Raw genomic sequence first — 15,950 nt, forward strand, 5'->3', positions numbered from 1 at the left:
GCTGGACACAGAGAGTTCCCTGGTGGTCTAGTGGTTAGGACAGTGAGCTCTCACTGCCGAGCATCCAAGTTCAATCTCTGGTTGGGGAACTGGCATTTCACAAGTCATATAGTGCATCCAAAAAAAAAAAAGCTGGACAAACTGAAAAACAGCAGGGGTATTTTTGGACCCAAAAGGCTGATGTCACAAGTGAGGTCTCCATCCTGTAATTTAGAGAGAAAGGCACATGCTAGAGCTACAGGCCCCCAAAGACTGCTTAGCTGGAACAGAGACGGCCAATAATAAAGGTCAAAAACCTGGATCCTTCCCAAGGAAAATGAAAGAATGGCCAATACGCATGTGAAAATATGCTCAGCAGTGTTATTAGAAAGATGGAAGTAGAACCCAGTGAGATATCACTTTACGCCCAGTAGAACGGCTAAAATCTGAAGGATTGGCAATACCAAGTGTTGCTGAAGATATGAAACAACTGGATCTCTTGTACACTGTTGTGAGTAAATATGGTGCCACCTGATGCAAAAGCTGAATTTCTTAGACAGTTAATCATACACTTATTAGATGATCCTGCCGTTCTACTCAGAGATATTTACTCAAGAGAATTGGAAACATATGTTCGTAAAAATTCCAGTCTGCTCATATTCAAAACAGCATTACTCAGACAAAAATTTTAAATAAGACTTAAGTCTTCAAGAGTCAGCTGGATAAACAAATTGTGATATATTCACACCAGAAATAATACAGAATCATACAAAGAAACCAACTACTGATACCTATGACAACAAGTATGAATCTCATGTTGTACTCAGTGAAAGACATTAGAAAGAAAAGGACAAATACAGTGTGACTCCAATCATATGAGACTCAAACAACAAAATGAACAACAGTGATGGAGTGAAATCGGTGGTTACTTCTGGCCAGGAGGATGCCAGAGGGGAAACTAATTATAAAAAGGAGCAAAGAAACTTTCTGTGCTGTTGAAAATGCTCTGTGTATTTGTCAGAGTTGTCTATTTGGCACCTCAAGTATGTGAAATGTATAGTAAATAAGTTAAATCTCAAAGTTAGTTTTTAAAAGCTTGTGTGTTTTCCAGCTTTTCTAAAATGGACATACTGTTTTTAAAAGGAAAAAATGGAATGTCATCATTACATACTGGTTATAGGATCATTTATGTTAAAGGTAGATATGGTTTTATATTCATTTGTCTATAATAATATATAGTTATATGTAATGAGATTGAGTTTGCAAATCCACTTTATGCACTTTTCACTGGAAGAATAATCAGATACCAGAACATTCTTATATAGAAAGATATAGTTTTACCAGTTTACCAGGGAGATTACACTGCTGATGAAGAAAGAGCAGTTCTCTTGTACTGAGATTCTTATTGAGTCTACATCTGTGTGTCCAAGACGCTTGTATTTCACAGATAAGTTAAATTCCACGAAGTATTTGTTGCAATAGCAGATAGTTGGTACTTTTATATTTTACTCATTAATTTGTTGTTCAGTTGCTAAGTTGCATCTGACTCTTTGCAACCCCATGGACTACAGTGCGCCAGGCTTCCCTGTCCTTTACTGTCTCCCAGAGTTTGCTCAAATCCATGTCCACTGGGTCAGTGATGCTATCTGACCATCTCATTCTCTTCCACTCCCTTCTCCTTTTGCCTTCACTCTTTCACAACATCAGGATCTTTTCCAATGAGAAGAGCCATGTGGCTCTTCACATCAGGTGGCCAAAATATTGGAGCTTTAGCATCCCAAACAGAAGCCCAGAATATTGAGAGTTTACTTCCTTTAGTATTGACTGGTTTGATCTCCTTCCTGTCCAAGGGACTCTCAAGAGTCTTCTCCAACACCAGAACTTGAAAGCATTAATTCTTTGGTGCTTAGCCTTCTTTATGGTGTAACTCTCACATCCATACATGCCTACTGGAAAAAACATAGCTTTGACTATATGGACCTTTGTAGGCAAAGTGATGTCTCTGCTTTTTAAGACGATGTCTAGGTTTGTCATAGCTTTCCATAGTTTTTTTCAATTAAAAACTACTCTCACCACCATTTTATAAACCAAAGGAAGTTTAACAACAACAACAATAAAAACCTCATGGTTTAGATAAAAATGAAGTACATTTTACTTTAAGAAAAACATACATTGTTTTTTATTTCTCCCACTTTCATCACAGATCAGCACTGCTTTGTAAGCTAGCTTAAAGAAACTACTGCTCTTGGGGGACGTTTTTTGATATTCTAAATACATCATTTGTTTAATATTAGAGATGGTGTTTGGCAGGATAAGAGTAGAAGTTGTCACCAAGTGAACTATTTGTTGTTTCACAGATCAAAATGAGAACACAAGGAATATTCTTTAAAAAAAAAAAAAAAACAGCAGCATAAACTTAAATATTCCCCATATTCTGCTGCTCTTGTTTCATCTACTGACTGCCCTCTGTGGAATTATTATAATCCAGAGTCCTCTCACAGGTGGGAGGGTTGCTATGGCTACCGGTTCTCTCTTGGATGACCTTCCCCCTCCCTTTACCATCTTTATAGGTTTCATAGTTTCAGAAACAGACTCAAGAAGAAGGCTTGCCTAGGTCCCACATCCAGGAAATGGGGAGCTGGAGTCAGGAACTAGTGTTTTAAACCCTTACACCAGTGCCGCTCTCACTCACAAGATACCCTTTTCCCAGCCAGCAGCAGATAACAGACCCACACCGAAGGCCTCCGAGACCTGAGACATGCTGGTGCCAGCCAGGAGGAATCTTCTTCCCAAAGTAGTAATTCTGCTTTAGAAAACCCATTGTTAAGTGAGACAGAGATGGAGAAAAATCATATGACACCCCTTATATGTGGAATCTGAAAAGAAATGACACAAATGAATTTACAAAACAGAAAGAGACTCACAGACTTAGTGAATTGATGGTTGTGGGGGCAGGGAGGTATAGTTAGGGACTTTGGGAAGGTCACGTACACACTGCTATGTTTAAAATGGATAACCAACAAAGACCTATTGTATGCACATGGAGCTCTGCTCAGTATTATGTGGCAGCCTGGAAGGGAGGGGAGTTTGGGGGAGAATGGATACATGTATACGTATAACAGTCCCTTTGCTGTTCCCCTGCGACTACCACATCGTTAATTGGCTGTACCCCAATATAAAATGTTTTTGGTGTTTAAAAAAATTTTTTTAAAGAGAAAACTCCTGACATCTTAAATACTGTCTACTGCTTTTTGGAGGTTTTCTATGTGCAAGAGGCTCTGCTGACAACTGTCTGCCTGTCAGGCACCTATAACTGGGACCATCAGTGTTGGCAAGTTAGTAGCTCTCTATCTTGCAAGCTGTTACAGGTGAGGAAGTGAGGCCCAGACTTCAGTGGGTGACTCAAACTGAGCACTGGACATCAGCAGGACCTCCCACACAGGCTTGTTGGGAGATGAGAGGAGTGAAGCATACTTACAACAGTGCCTGGCATGGGGTAGGAGCTCAGTGAGTGTTACCTGCCATCCTCCTCGTTATTGGCCTATGTTTAGTGAGTGAGAAGCATTTCATGCTTACCACTAGAAAAGCAGGACACCATCGGTTCCAGGTTTTCGGTCTTCTAGTCCGATAGAAGACCAGAAGACTCCTCCTCCATCCTCTTATTCACCTGTGCAAACAGAAGCCCAGAGCTAAGCTGATCTGTGCAAGGGCACACAGATTTTTGGATTACCAGGAAATGTGAAAAGCTAGGTCACATCACTGTGGAAGAACAGGAGACCCATTCTTAGGGAGAGTCTAGTAGGTTGCCTCGCTTAGAAGTAATCAGAGTGGGGACCTGAAACGGACAAGACTCCCTTTCAGTGAGCGTGTTTTTCCACTTCGGGTTCCAGGAGTAGAGTGAAGGTTTATAGTCGCCAACTCAGTCTCATTGTTCTTAACTCTTTCAACCAGATCCAGCTTTTCCTTCTCTTCCTTTTCTTTATTCCACCTTTCCAGTTCCCTATAAGAATGTCACTACGTTATACTAAGTCAACTATGATCCAGGATCTAACTTCCATCACCCCTTTCTTTGAACACTGAGCTTTGTACCCTGTCAGAGAAATTAAGTTGACGAAATACTTAATCTGTCCTGAGAAGTCCCTGTTTGCTTTTCAGCTTCTGTATCCATTTGATTCCTTTTTTTCTGATGGTTTCATTAATTATGCTGTCTTGTTTTCCTTTTTACTTCATGTGTTTTGGGAACATGCTGAAGTCAGATTGCAAAATTGGAGATCCCCTCCCCTTGGTTTTGCTCCCAGCTCCTGTTTGAAAATTCATATATGTGTACTCCCTTCTTGTCAAGTCAGATTTCCCATCTGCATGGAGCCCAGGTTTTATGGGCCAAGCCTCTGTTGCTGCACACTATTGGGGGATTGGAAATTATGCCCTTTTAGAGGCCATCTGCTAAGTGGACCAACGACTCTCCTCCTTCAGATGGCACTGTTTACAGTGATAAGCATGATACTGTACATTATTAATGGAGAGAAACTGAAGCCCACATGCGGGACTGATTCTATTAATTTTTAAGAGCTTATGGCAATGTTCAGACGAAATGTGATTGTCCTCAAGAGGTCTTGGCCAGCATCATTCTAGACCATTCGTATTGGCAATCTGATGTTCCTCCTGCAGAGTTTCATTAGGTATAATTTCCAATTCCCATAGTTACTTTAGAGTGATGTAGCTGTTAAGGGTTTAATTGCTCCTGACAACCTTCAGATCTTGGAAAGTTATGAAAGATTAGAGAAAACAAGGAGTCTCCTCCACTGTTGAGTTGCCTTGGCCAAGTCAGTTTAACCTCTCTGACCTTACAAAGTTGCTGTTAGTTATTATTGCTATTGTTGTTATAGATATGTAGCTGAATGGACTCCATACAAAGGTTTGTAAGATGCAAAGGAGAGTATAGAAATTACTTTGCAAATGGTAAAGAATGATGAAATACATGTGTGTGTGTGTGTTAAGTGAAAGTATTAGTTACTTAGTCGTGTCCAACTCTTTGTGACCCTGTGGACTGTTGCCCTCCAGCCTCCTCTGTCCATAGGATTCTCCAGCAAGAATACAAGAGTAGGTAGCCATTCCCTTCTCCAGGGTATCTTCCCTACCCAGGTATTGAACCTGGGTCTCCTGCATTGCAGGCAGATTCTTTACTGTCCGAGCCACCAGGGAACCCCATATGTGTGTGTGCACATTGTATATAATATATGTGTATGTATACTTCTCGTTTTCACTGTATAATTATGGCCCTAAAAACTATCAGCTTCAATTTCCCAGCCCACCAGAATCTTACTTCACCCCATACATTTTTAAAGTAGTACTAATTATTGTAAATAAATATCAACTTATCTCCCAAACAAATACTTAGCATCAAATCCTCTCAATACATTTCTCTAGTAACTCAGAGTGTTAAAGAGTTTAGAAGATTTGATTCTTGATAATTAAGAAAATTACCATGTTGGGGACAACCATTTATTATTAAAAATATTTGGATGTTTGCATGCCAGGCACTCTAGTAAGTATTTTGCATGTATTTTATCTTCATGATAATCCCATGCTATGCTATGCTATGCTAAGTCACTTCAGTCGTGTCCGACACTGTGCGACCCCAGAGACGGCAGCCCACCAGGCTCCCCAGTCCCTGGGATTCTCCAGGCAAGAACACTGGAGTGGGTTGCCATTTCCTTCTCCAATGCATGAAGGTGAAAAGTGAAAGTGATAATCCCATAAGGTATTGTTATTCCTGATTTACAAATGAGACTTGGAAAACTTGGTATCTTATGCAAGCCTAAAAGTGGCAAAGTCAAGGTTTAAAGCCAGGGCCATCTGAATCCAAAGCTCACGTTTTGACCTCTATGCTATAAAGATAGCACCATACAAGTACAAGTGAGTGATATAGAAAATAAACTTGGGAATTAGTACCACAGAGGATTTGAGAAGGAACTCTTATTTGTGGTTTATTAGAAACTCTGCTTGGAGGAGGCTGAGCTCATTTGTATGAAATTTTAGAAGAGAAAGTCCCTGAAATATCAAACTGTTTTTGTATATTTGGTTTTATCCTGATAGAATTTGAAAAGAAAATATAACAACTTTTGAGCCACAAACCTCACCACTCTCTATTGCCTCAGACCATGCCTTTTAACACTTGTGTTAAACCTGCCTGAGCCTGCAAACATTTGGATTTCTGAATTCTGAGGAGTAAAACAGTGGTGGAGGTGGAGATAGATCAGAGGAGTAGACTGAGAGCTGCACTGGAGAAGGCTTGAGTGTCAGGTTAGGGAAATTAGATTTTCCTCTCTTGAGTGTCATTCAGCACCCGGTATAGCATCTTTAATGATGAGTGAAATGATAAGCGCAAAGCACTCCTGGAAAAAAATCAAATGCGCAGATCAGTGACATCACCGAGGTATAACTTGTTGGCCCAGGTGGATTCTGAAGCTGTTAGATAAGTCTTTCACCAGTCTCTAGCTTTTTCCCTTTCTGGTTGCCAGAGGTGGTTTCATACCTAACTCCCTTTCCACAAAGCCCTCATCCCCACCGTTTCTCTTAGTAGCATAGAGATCAGTAGTGATGAATTGTCTCAGCATCCCTCCCTGCAATATTATCTGCATTTTTACCTCTCCATAACTGTTTCCCTTATGTCTCTGAGGGGGAAAAAAAAATCCCAAGGCCAGTCCCCTAACCATGCTCTTCTTTCTGCCCACACGCCCTTTCTCCTCCCCCAGCCCGAGAATCTTACTCATCTGTTTTCCCCTTCCTTCTTGGTCTTCAGATTTCTGCCTCCACTTTCAGTTTGAAAACATGCTGTATCCTATCTACACCCCCTCCTTGCTATTCTTACTCCCATCTCTGTGGTGTAGGATTTCTGTCTGTCTTCTAAGCAATCTCCTATGATCCAACTTTATGGCTCTCTGGGAAACCATCTTTTGTCATTTTACACCAGACTGGACCAGGTCACTTCTGCATTGACATTGCAAACACACTTCCCGTGTATGTGTGTGTGTATATATGTGTGTGTGTATGTGTATATATGTGTGTGTATATATATGTGTGTGTGTATGTGTATATATGTGTGTGTGTATGTGTATATATGTGTGTGTATATATATGTGTGTGTGTATGTGTATATATGTGTATATATGTAGATGCAAGCTGCCAAGGTGGTGCAGTTGTAAAGAATCCGCCTACCGATGCAAGATATGTGAGTTCCATCCCTGGGTCAGGAAGATCCCCTGGAGAAGGCAATGGCAACCCACTCTAGTATTCTTGCCTGGGAAAAATCCATGGACAGAGGAGCCTGGTGGGCTGAGGTCCATGGAGTTGCAACGAGTCAGACACGACTGAGCATGCATGCATGTATATATATGTTTGTGCATGTATGCATGTATTTGTAGATGTGTGTGTGTGTGTGTGTGTGTGTGTAGATGTAGATGTGTGTGCTTCCCAGGTGGCACTAGTGGTAAAGAACCTGCCCGCCCATGCAGGAAACATAAGAGATGCGGGTTCGAACCCTGGGTTGGGAAGATCCCCTGGAGAATGGCACAGCAACCCACTCCAGTATTCTTGCCTGGGGAATCCCATGGACAAAAAGAGGCTGGTGGGCTACAGTCCATGGGGTCTCAAAAAGTCGGACACAACTAAAGTGAACTAACCAATCCATGTAGGTGTATAGATGTATATAAACAAAAGCTACTGGATAAAATCCAAACTCTTAAGCTTGGCATAAATATTCCTCAATTTCATTTGAGTCATTCCTTGTGTCCACCGATTCTACAACTGCAGTAGACCACACTAATTCTTGTTGCAATATATTTACCCAGTGAGCTTTTAGTAATTTTCAAGACCTAATTCAGATTATTCCTCTCTTCCCTTCCTTCCCTGGACCAAGCAGAATTAATTTTTCCATCCTGTATTTTCTTTACATTTTTTTTTAAACAGCGAATGACAGCTATTACTGTTAATATTATAAGACTTATCATTTGGTTACATGTTTATCTCCTTTCCATCAGCCCAGAAACTCCCCTAGGGTAGAAAGAGCATCTGATTTATCTTATCATCTCTAGCTGTGTTAACCCAGTGCCTGACATAAAATAGGAATTTAATAAGTGTTGATTGGATTAAATTGAGTTTATTCTTCCTTTGATAGGCTGAACTCTGAACTTAAAGCTGTTCTTCATTTCTGTTGATAAGAATACTTTGATTAGTGCTTAAGTTTCCTGATTTGCTTCCTTTTCATGAAGCTTATCCTATCCTTTCCTATCTGCGATGTCTTATAATTACATTCCATGGATAATCAAGTCTCTCTTCCCATCTCATTCTTAGAGAAGCCCCATTTTACTTTTTTAAAGAACTTCTATTCAAAATGTGTACCAATCCCCCAAATGCCATCTTTAAGTGTACTTGAATGACAGACTCTCAACATTTTGCAGAATTCAGAGTCCCATATTTCCTTCAGACAGGTCTTCCCAAGGATGTTTTGGCAGGCTGTGTCTGGCTCTCTGCTCAGTGCCAAGACTGGTTGTCACCATGTCGTGGAAGCTTGCTGGGCCCACTGAAATGCAAGAGACAGGTGTTATCTTGTAGGGTGGAAAGAATATCTTTTGTCTGAAAAGCTTCTGTTTAGGGCAGCAGGGCAGGAATACAGAATCTGTCACACCACAGCTATGTTTAGCGCTGGTTTGCCTGTGTTTCACAAATAACAAGGCATGATACAAATAGAGTGTTATGGATTTTGTCATCTAAATGTCTGGACTTGGGTGCAGTAGTGCTAGACTGAATCCCAGCCCTTCATGGCAAATTAGCAAACCCCAAACTACCTTAATGACATTGATACTATCGCAGAGATTATAATTAACACAAAAGAAATGAGAACAATGAGTGACTGGAGTTGCCAATATGGAGCAGTTTTGACCAACAAAATTGGCAATTGCATTAGGTTTCTCATAATAGTGGAACGATGTATCTGCTATAAAGGAAGTAGTTAATAATAGGTAATGCTTTTGAGAATTTTCTAATATGCAGGGGACACTGTTAAATACTTCTTATGCATTAATGATTATAAAGAGAGTTATCCTTCTCTTTATATATGGGCAAAATGGACAGGGAGGGTCCAACTCTCTCAAGCTCATGTACTAATAGGATGCAATGGATAATACAATAAATACCAAGGAAAGAACTCTTTGGACCCAGGAGTCGGAAAACTTTTTTTGTGAAGGGCCAGGTAGGGCCATTTAGTTTTTCAGGCCATATGGTCTTCTCACAAGTACTGAACTCTGCCTGTGCAGCATGTAAATGAATGAGGTGACTGTGTTCCAATAAAACTTTATTTATACAGGCTGTAACCAGCAGCCCCCTATTCTAACCTCTTCCTTCCTCTGCTCAAATATGTTTTCTTAGTGATGGTTATAAAAGAAATGTAGAAGTCATAGTTTTAAAAAACATGCATTACCTTTTTCCTTTTTGTATATATTCAATATAGAAAAATTAGAAAATATGTACACAAAAAGGAACAGTATGTATTAGATTCACCAAAATGTTCATTAGAGTTCTTCCATAACATTGTATGGAAAAACCTGAGCCAACTTTTTGACCAACTCAGTGAAATACTGCTTTAATTCCAACATCCAGAAATAATCACTGGTACATTTTGATATGCATCCTTTCAGATTGTCTCTGCACACGCATTTATAAGAAGTGGCATTTTACCTTAGAGAGTGGAATAGCTTTCCGTTTTCCACTTAAAAGTACATGGCAAGTGCAGTTCTATGTCAGTTGTTGAATGCAGAATATTTTCTTCGGCTGTTAGTGGTCATTCTCTGGATGTTGTGCGTGTCTCCACTTTCCAGATAAATTGTTTATCTGTTCTCATACGCTTCTCCTTCAACACCTCATCCTCCCTTCTCTCGCTCTGCCTGACATATATTCTTAGTTGTATTCTGAATTCTCCTTCCTCATACTTGTAACACACACAGAAGTTGATGATGACTTGATGTTGACCTGTCGCTCCGTCATATCCAACTCTGTGACCCCATGGATGGTAGCCCGCTAGGCTCCTCTGTCCGTGGGATTTTTCAGGCAAGAATACTGGAGTGAATATTGCCCTTTACTCCTCCAGGGGATCTTCCAGACCCAGGGATCAAACCTGTGTCTCCTGCATTTCAGGCAGATTCTTTACCTGCTCAGCCAACATACACAGAGGTGCCTGCAAAACACTGCACTCCCAAGGCCCTTAATCTCCATGTCAGTAGCTCTCAGTTGTGCAGTTGGGAGTCACATTTTCTTTCACTAGCATTGGTACCTCTGGTCCAGTCAACCAGATTCCTTCATCATAGCCCTGGTTGTGGCCAGCACAGTAGTGAAATCAGCTCCAGAGGTAAACAGGAAGGAGAAAAATACTCCATCTCCAAATTGCTGTTATTGTCCTCTATAGAAGCCACCCTTGAGGACAGCGTAATTTCTTTGAATGTTTTTCTTTCTGTCATTTTCCTTCTTCCTCAGGGCTGCTCCAAAGGGGAAGCCTACAGCTTTTCTTAAATTCATTAAATTTTCAGTGTCCTTCCCCAGTGGTTGATTCCCAGAAGCTTACACAAGACAAGAGGGCATTACAGTTCCTTCCAGGGAAAAGATACACCACAAGAGTTTCAGAAGGTTGCATGTTGCCACCGTGGCCTTCTTTATAAATCTTTCAGGGGATGCTGAGCATTTCTAGAAGCGACAGCTGGTGTCATTTTGGAAGGATCTTACTCCAACCTGCCGTTGGGTGGTAAATTCACAGTGAAGATCAGATGAGCACAGAGAAAAAGGAGGACGAGATGTAGGTACTTCTGGTTTTGCAAAATATGGGCCCACTAAGTTTAAAGTAAAAGTGTTAGTCCCTCAGTCGTGTCCAACTCTTTGTGATCCCATGGACTGTAGTTCACCAGGCTCCTCTGTCCGTGAAATTCTCCAGGCAAGAATACTGGAGGGGGTAGCCTTTCCCTTCTCCAGGGAATCTTCCCAACCCATGGATCAATCCTGGGTCTCCTGCTTTGCAGGCAGATTCTTGACCTTCTGAGCCACCAGGGAGGCCCCCTACTAAGTTTAGGTCAAAGATTAGTCTCAACAAACGTAGACTACAGAGTAAAGGATGCAGTTACAACTGGGTGAATACAGACAGAAAGTGCCCAGTAGAATAAAAAAGGGAGGCCATTTGTTTCTCTAAGCAGTGACTTAAATGTGTTCAGCTAACTATTCTGAGGATGTCCCCAGAATAGTGTAGATTTTGTTACTCATAAGAAATTTCCCACTGATATTCAAATCACACTTAAAATTTATAAAGGGATATTTCATACATATCATCTAACCTCAGAACCCTGTTGATACAGTATTAATGGGAATCTGTTTTCAGATGAGGAATATAAAACTAAAAAAAGAAAAATGACCCAGACCACATAGCCAGTAGATGGCAGTACTCAACTCTGACACCAAAGACTGCATTTTTTTGCTCCAGTCCAAGTTAATGTCACCTTCCTTACTCCCCTCATTTTGCCCTTGTTAAGTAAATCCTGTGTAGAGTCATATTTGGCTATTGCAGAACATTCTATGCTATTATATGCTATAGAACATGCAAACTATTAGCAGATTGAGAGCTCTAATCTGTATAGCCCAAGCATGGCTGTTCAAGATCTTTTAATACTGAGGGTATTATTCACCAAAATATATTGTTACCTTTAACTAGAACTAGTAGAGAAAGGGAAATTATGGTGGAACTATTCTGAGATAATTAGTAAAATGTCAGGGACAGACGGACTTGAAACTATGGGAAAAAAATGTATGTTCTACTGATCACACATTGGCAAAACCTGCTTCCTGATTGGAAAACTCTACTTGTCATTTTTTTTCTGCTTTTTATTTAAGAAATTAGCTGGCTTGCTTTTGCAAGTTTTTGTAGTCTGTGTCTTTCCCTCTTTATCACCTCTGGCTATGCACATTTAAGTTAGATTTTCTTAGTACATTAAAATAGAAAGACTAGGAAATGAACAATTCTACTCTCTGCTTGGAAGCAGTATCAATAGAAATGATTGTTGTATGAACCACTAAGGGAAAATCCAGGTCCTGTTCAGAGGATAATGGATGCTATAGCTCCTATCTTTGAAACCTCATAGTTTAAAAGGATAACTGTTACAATTATACTCTCACTTATTGTGAAGCCACTACCTCTTAATTCACAAGAACTGACCCCGTCCATCGAAATGACACTCGGTAGGCAGTGGAAAAATAAAGATTGAGTTAATGGCAGGCAGAAGAGATAGAAGAGAAAACCGAACCAAAAGAAAGCCAGCTATGTGCTAGCCAAGTAAATTCAGGTAGGTCATACCTCGAAATGGGGCTCCAGTTCTTCATCTGCAAAACAGTGGAGTTTGAACAGAAAACCTCTCAAGTGTGTTTTAACCATAAGATTCTAAATCGGGCATTTAGCAGTTGAATATAAAAGAAATCTTCATTAATAACAGGTTATTATGCAAAATGGCATGGTGAATTGCACTGCTCACTAATTTTTCTAATTTTGTTTCAGGGCCCATTTATATCTTAACAGTGTTTGAAAATAATATTTATTTTCTGTTGCAAATATTCTTTAGTTTGGACCTTTAATCCTTAGAGGAATCTTCCTTTTTCATTCTAGCAGTTTGTTTACTTCCTGAATATTTTATTGTTCTCTCTATTGAAGTTTAATTATTCACTGATTAACAAAATAATTTGTAATTTATTATAAATTGCTAATTTACAAATCATTCATTACCTGATAATTGTTTAATTATCTTTAAATTAGTGCTCATTAATTTGCTCAATAAACATTTGCTGAGCAATTACTAGATGGCCAGCACTAACAGAATGGAGACACAAGCCCGTAGCGGGAAAAAAGTTGGGCTCCTTTAGAGAAAGAATTCACTGTCTGTGGTTTTCTGGAGTACTGGTTCTTCTTCCATGCAAACACCTATATTCACAACACCTCCTTATTAACCTAATTCCTTTAGCTTCATTTAGGGAAAAAAATCCCTAGAAAGATAACATTTAGAAACTTTTATCTGCTGCAGTTCATTTCTGAGATTGTCAAAGGAAAACACCTTTGATAATCCAGAAGACTTTGAAAAATCAAAATGCATGAAGTTAATGGAATCATCAAAATTATATTTGTGTACTATATAATCCTCTGGAAAAGGGCATGGCAATCCATTCCACTATTCTTGCCTGGAGAATTCCATGGACAGAAGAATGGTGGGCTAATGCACAGGTTATTACTCTTCAAGTAACTATGGATGTGAGCTGGGCTTGAGGGATGAAAAACAAATTTTGAGGGGGAAAAAAATGTGAAAAGTTAATGGGGTTAGATGAGGTTGAAGGATTATTCCCTGATTCCATTGTGTTAGTTTTTCCAGGTGGTACTAGTCAGGCTAACCAACCCAAAATGAATGAAACTGTAAACCACAAAATGGTTCAATTTTTCTCACATAGGACAATTCCTTCGATCTGGAATTTTGGCAGCTGCAACATTCAGTTCAACAGCCTAAATGTTGTTTTAGATGAAACCATGTCTTTGTCATTTGATTCTGCCCAAGTTTAAAGATTTCCTTGATTCCAGCTGATTCCCTGGGGCATGTTAGAGATAGACTGAAGTAAAAGCCTAGGGTCATCGATTACTCTTTGCCAGAATTTGAGTAACATGCCCTGAATAAAACATTAATGCCTCTTGGCCTAAATTCTTTACTGGATCTGATTAACTTCTGACAATTATGGTTAATAAGAACAGGTAACACAGTTAATAATAATAAAATTATGAAGCTCAACACTTCATACCACATTTTCTCTGTGTCTTTCCCTATACCCAGCATTTAATGCCGTCTTACTGGGACTTAGATGGACAATGCATATTGCAAACTGCCACCCTGATTTCACTTCAGTAGGAACTATTAAACTATTATTGGCACTGAGCTGCCCTGATCTGATAGAAAGAAAACCCTATTCTCCTCTTAGAATCCTGAAATTTATGTCTGTCTTCATTGTGTTGAGGGAAATGTCTCCAAAAACTTTAAAAGGAAGAGGGAAAACCACACTTGATAAATGCGAATGTTGAGACAGGGTTAATGGAAGATCTCTGAGTCACCTGAGGCCCCAGGCATTGTTAGTCTGATAAAGCCCTCTTAGTTCTAGCATGAAATGGGCAGATTCTGACTTGTGAGTTGCCACTTCTATGTGTTCAGCATGCCCTGGAGGTTTACTTCTTTGTCTTACGTGGGCAGATTGGTTAGAGCATTCTTAAAACATACTTGGGTAAGGAGCCTGTCGATCCTAATCCTAGAGACGAATGCTTACTGAAGACCTGAGGCTACCATAAAATTGCCTCATTCCTTCTAACTCTTTCAAAACCTTCCAAGAGGTGGCTTTATGGTGTGCTTCTCTAATGGCTCAGCAGTAAAGAATCCACCTGCAATGCAGGGGACACGGGTTCTATCCCTGGGTTGGGAGGATCCCTTGGAGATGGAAATGACAACCCACTCTAGTATTCTTGCCTGGGAAATCCCATCAACAGAGGAGCCTGACTGGCTACAGTCCATGGGGTCACTAAGAGTCAGACACAACTTAGAGACCAAACAACCACCACATCTTGAACCAAACGCAGACTCTCCAAATTCTCATTCAGCCAAATAGAATGTTTTCCAATTAATTGTAGCTATTTATCAAGAAGTATATTTTCTTCCTCATGTCATTCTCAGAACCCAAAGAAACTAATCATTAGTAACAGTCTACACACAGAAAAGTACTACTTTAGAACAGGATTATCTTCATTTTTATAGTGGTTTTTTCTCAATTTTGTTGAAGAAGATGGGTCTTGGCTGGTGACAGGAGGTACCCTTGTGTTATATATATTGGTTGTTAAGTCACTAAGTCATGTCCGACTCTGTGACCCCATGGACTGCAGTACGCCAGGCTTCCCTATCCTTCATTATCTGCCGGAGTTTGCTCAAACTCATGTCAGTTGATCAGTAATGCCATCCAACCATCTCATCCTCTGTCACCCCCTTCTCTTCCTGCTCTCAGTCTTTCCCAGCATCAGTGTCTTTTCCAGTGAGTTGGCTCTTCATATCAGGTGGCCAGTGAAATAATAAAATGTCTTGCATGGAAGCCAAAAAAAAACCTGAAGCCGTTTGTAACTGAAACCAAATTAGTAACTTTGTTTAACCTCTACTTAGAGTTGAAATAGATAGGGTATATAGAAGACTTAACTTTGCTCCAAACAGATGCTGAAAGGTTATTATGGTCTTTTTCAGACATGTTTGTCAAGGATTTTTTTGTTTTGTCCTAAAGGAGTGGGTAGCCTTTCTTCTGAAAGACAAGAGCTGGTGGTGGAATTTTTCAGCTGAACTTTGCAGTTGGCCATGTAATTTTTCAGTTGAATTGTGCAGTTGTTTTGAGCTCCTCAAGGGGGAGCTTCCACACAAGTTAACTGCGGGAAGCTCATGAGTTCCTCTTGACTTTTGGTAGGTAGCTCCTTTTACCTCCACTTAGTCCTGGTAGGAGTCTCCCTTTGATATGCAAGTTTTACTGTTTTAATTGACATAAAGGAAGTGACATGCAGCCAGTGTGACATACAGCCAATGATAGAAGTTTTTAAAACTTCTGTCAAGTTGTAAATTAATTGTTTTAGTTGTAAATTCATTGGCTCCAATGTTAAGTGCCCTACAGTATGTAGGACAGCACATACCTTACAAGCATGGTCAGTCTTGGCCAAACCGGCTCAAGAAAGCAATGACGATTGGGTCTTAGACATGTACTTTTAATTAGAAAATTTTCTATAGGATTATTCAAACCTATCATTTCATACTGCCATTTAAGTGATGCCTTCTTTTTATGGTTAATATGAAAGGGATTGCTCTCATTCTTTAGTAGATCTCAGGAGTTATTCCT

At 39.9% G+C, this 15,950-nt stretch overlaps 1 protein-coding gene and 1 long non-coding RNA gene across 6 annotated transcripts in view; one reads left to right on the plus strand and one right to left on the minus strand.

Moving 5' to 3' along the window:
* SAMD12 (sterile alpha motif domain containing 12) overlaps positions 1-15,950 on the plus strand; it is a 448,904-nt gene that overhangs the window by 208,281 nt on the left and 224,673 nt on the right. The gene's annotated exons all lie outside the window — the stretch shown is intronic.
* The window catches only part of LOC109568633 (uncharacterized), a 29,367-nt gene continuing 21,757 nt past the window's right edge, over positions 8,341-15,950 (minus strand). The window contains exon 3 of the long non-coding RNA XR_002182278.2: positions 8,341-8,559. This is a non-coding gene — a long non-coding RNA (uncharacterized lncRNA). The remainder of the gene's footprint in view (positions 8,560-15,950) is intronic.

The sequence above is a fragment of the Bos indicus genome, chromosome 14, assembly GCF_029378745.1.
Source record: "Bos indicus isolate NIAB-ARS_2022 breed Sahiwal x Tharparkar chromosome 14, NIAB-ARS_B.indTharparkar_mat_pri_1.0, whole genome shotgun sequence".
Classification (NCBI taxonomy): Eukaryota; Metazoa; Chordata; class Mammalia; order Artiodactyla; family Bovidae; genus Bos; species Bos indicus.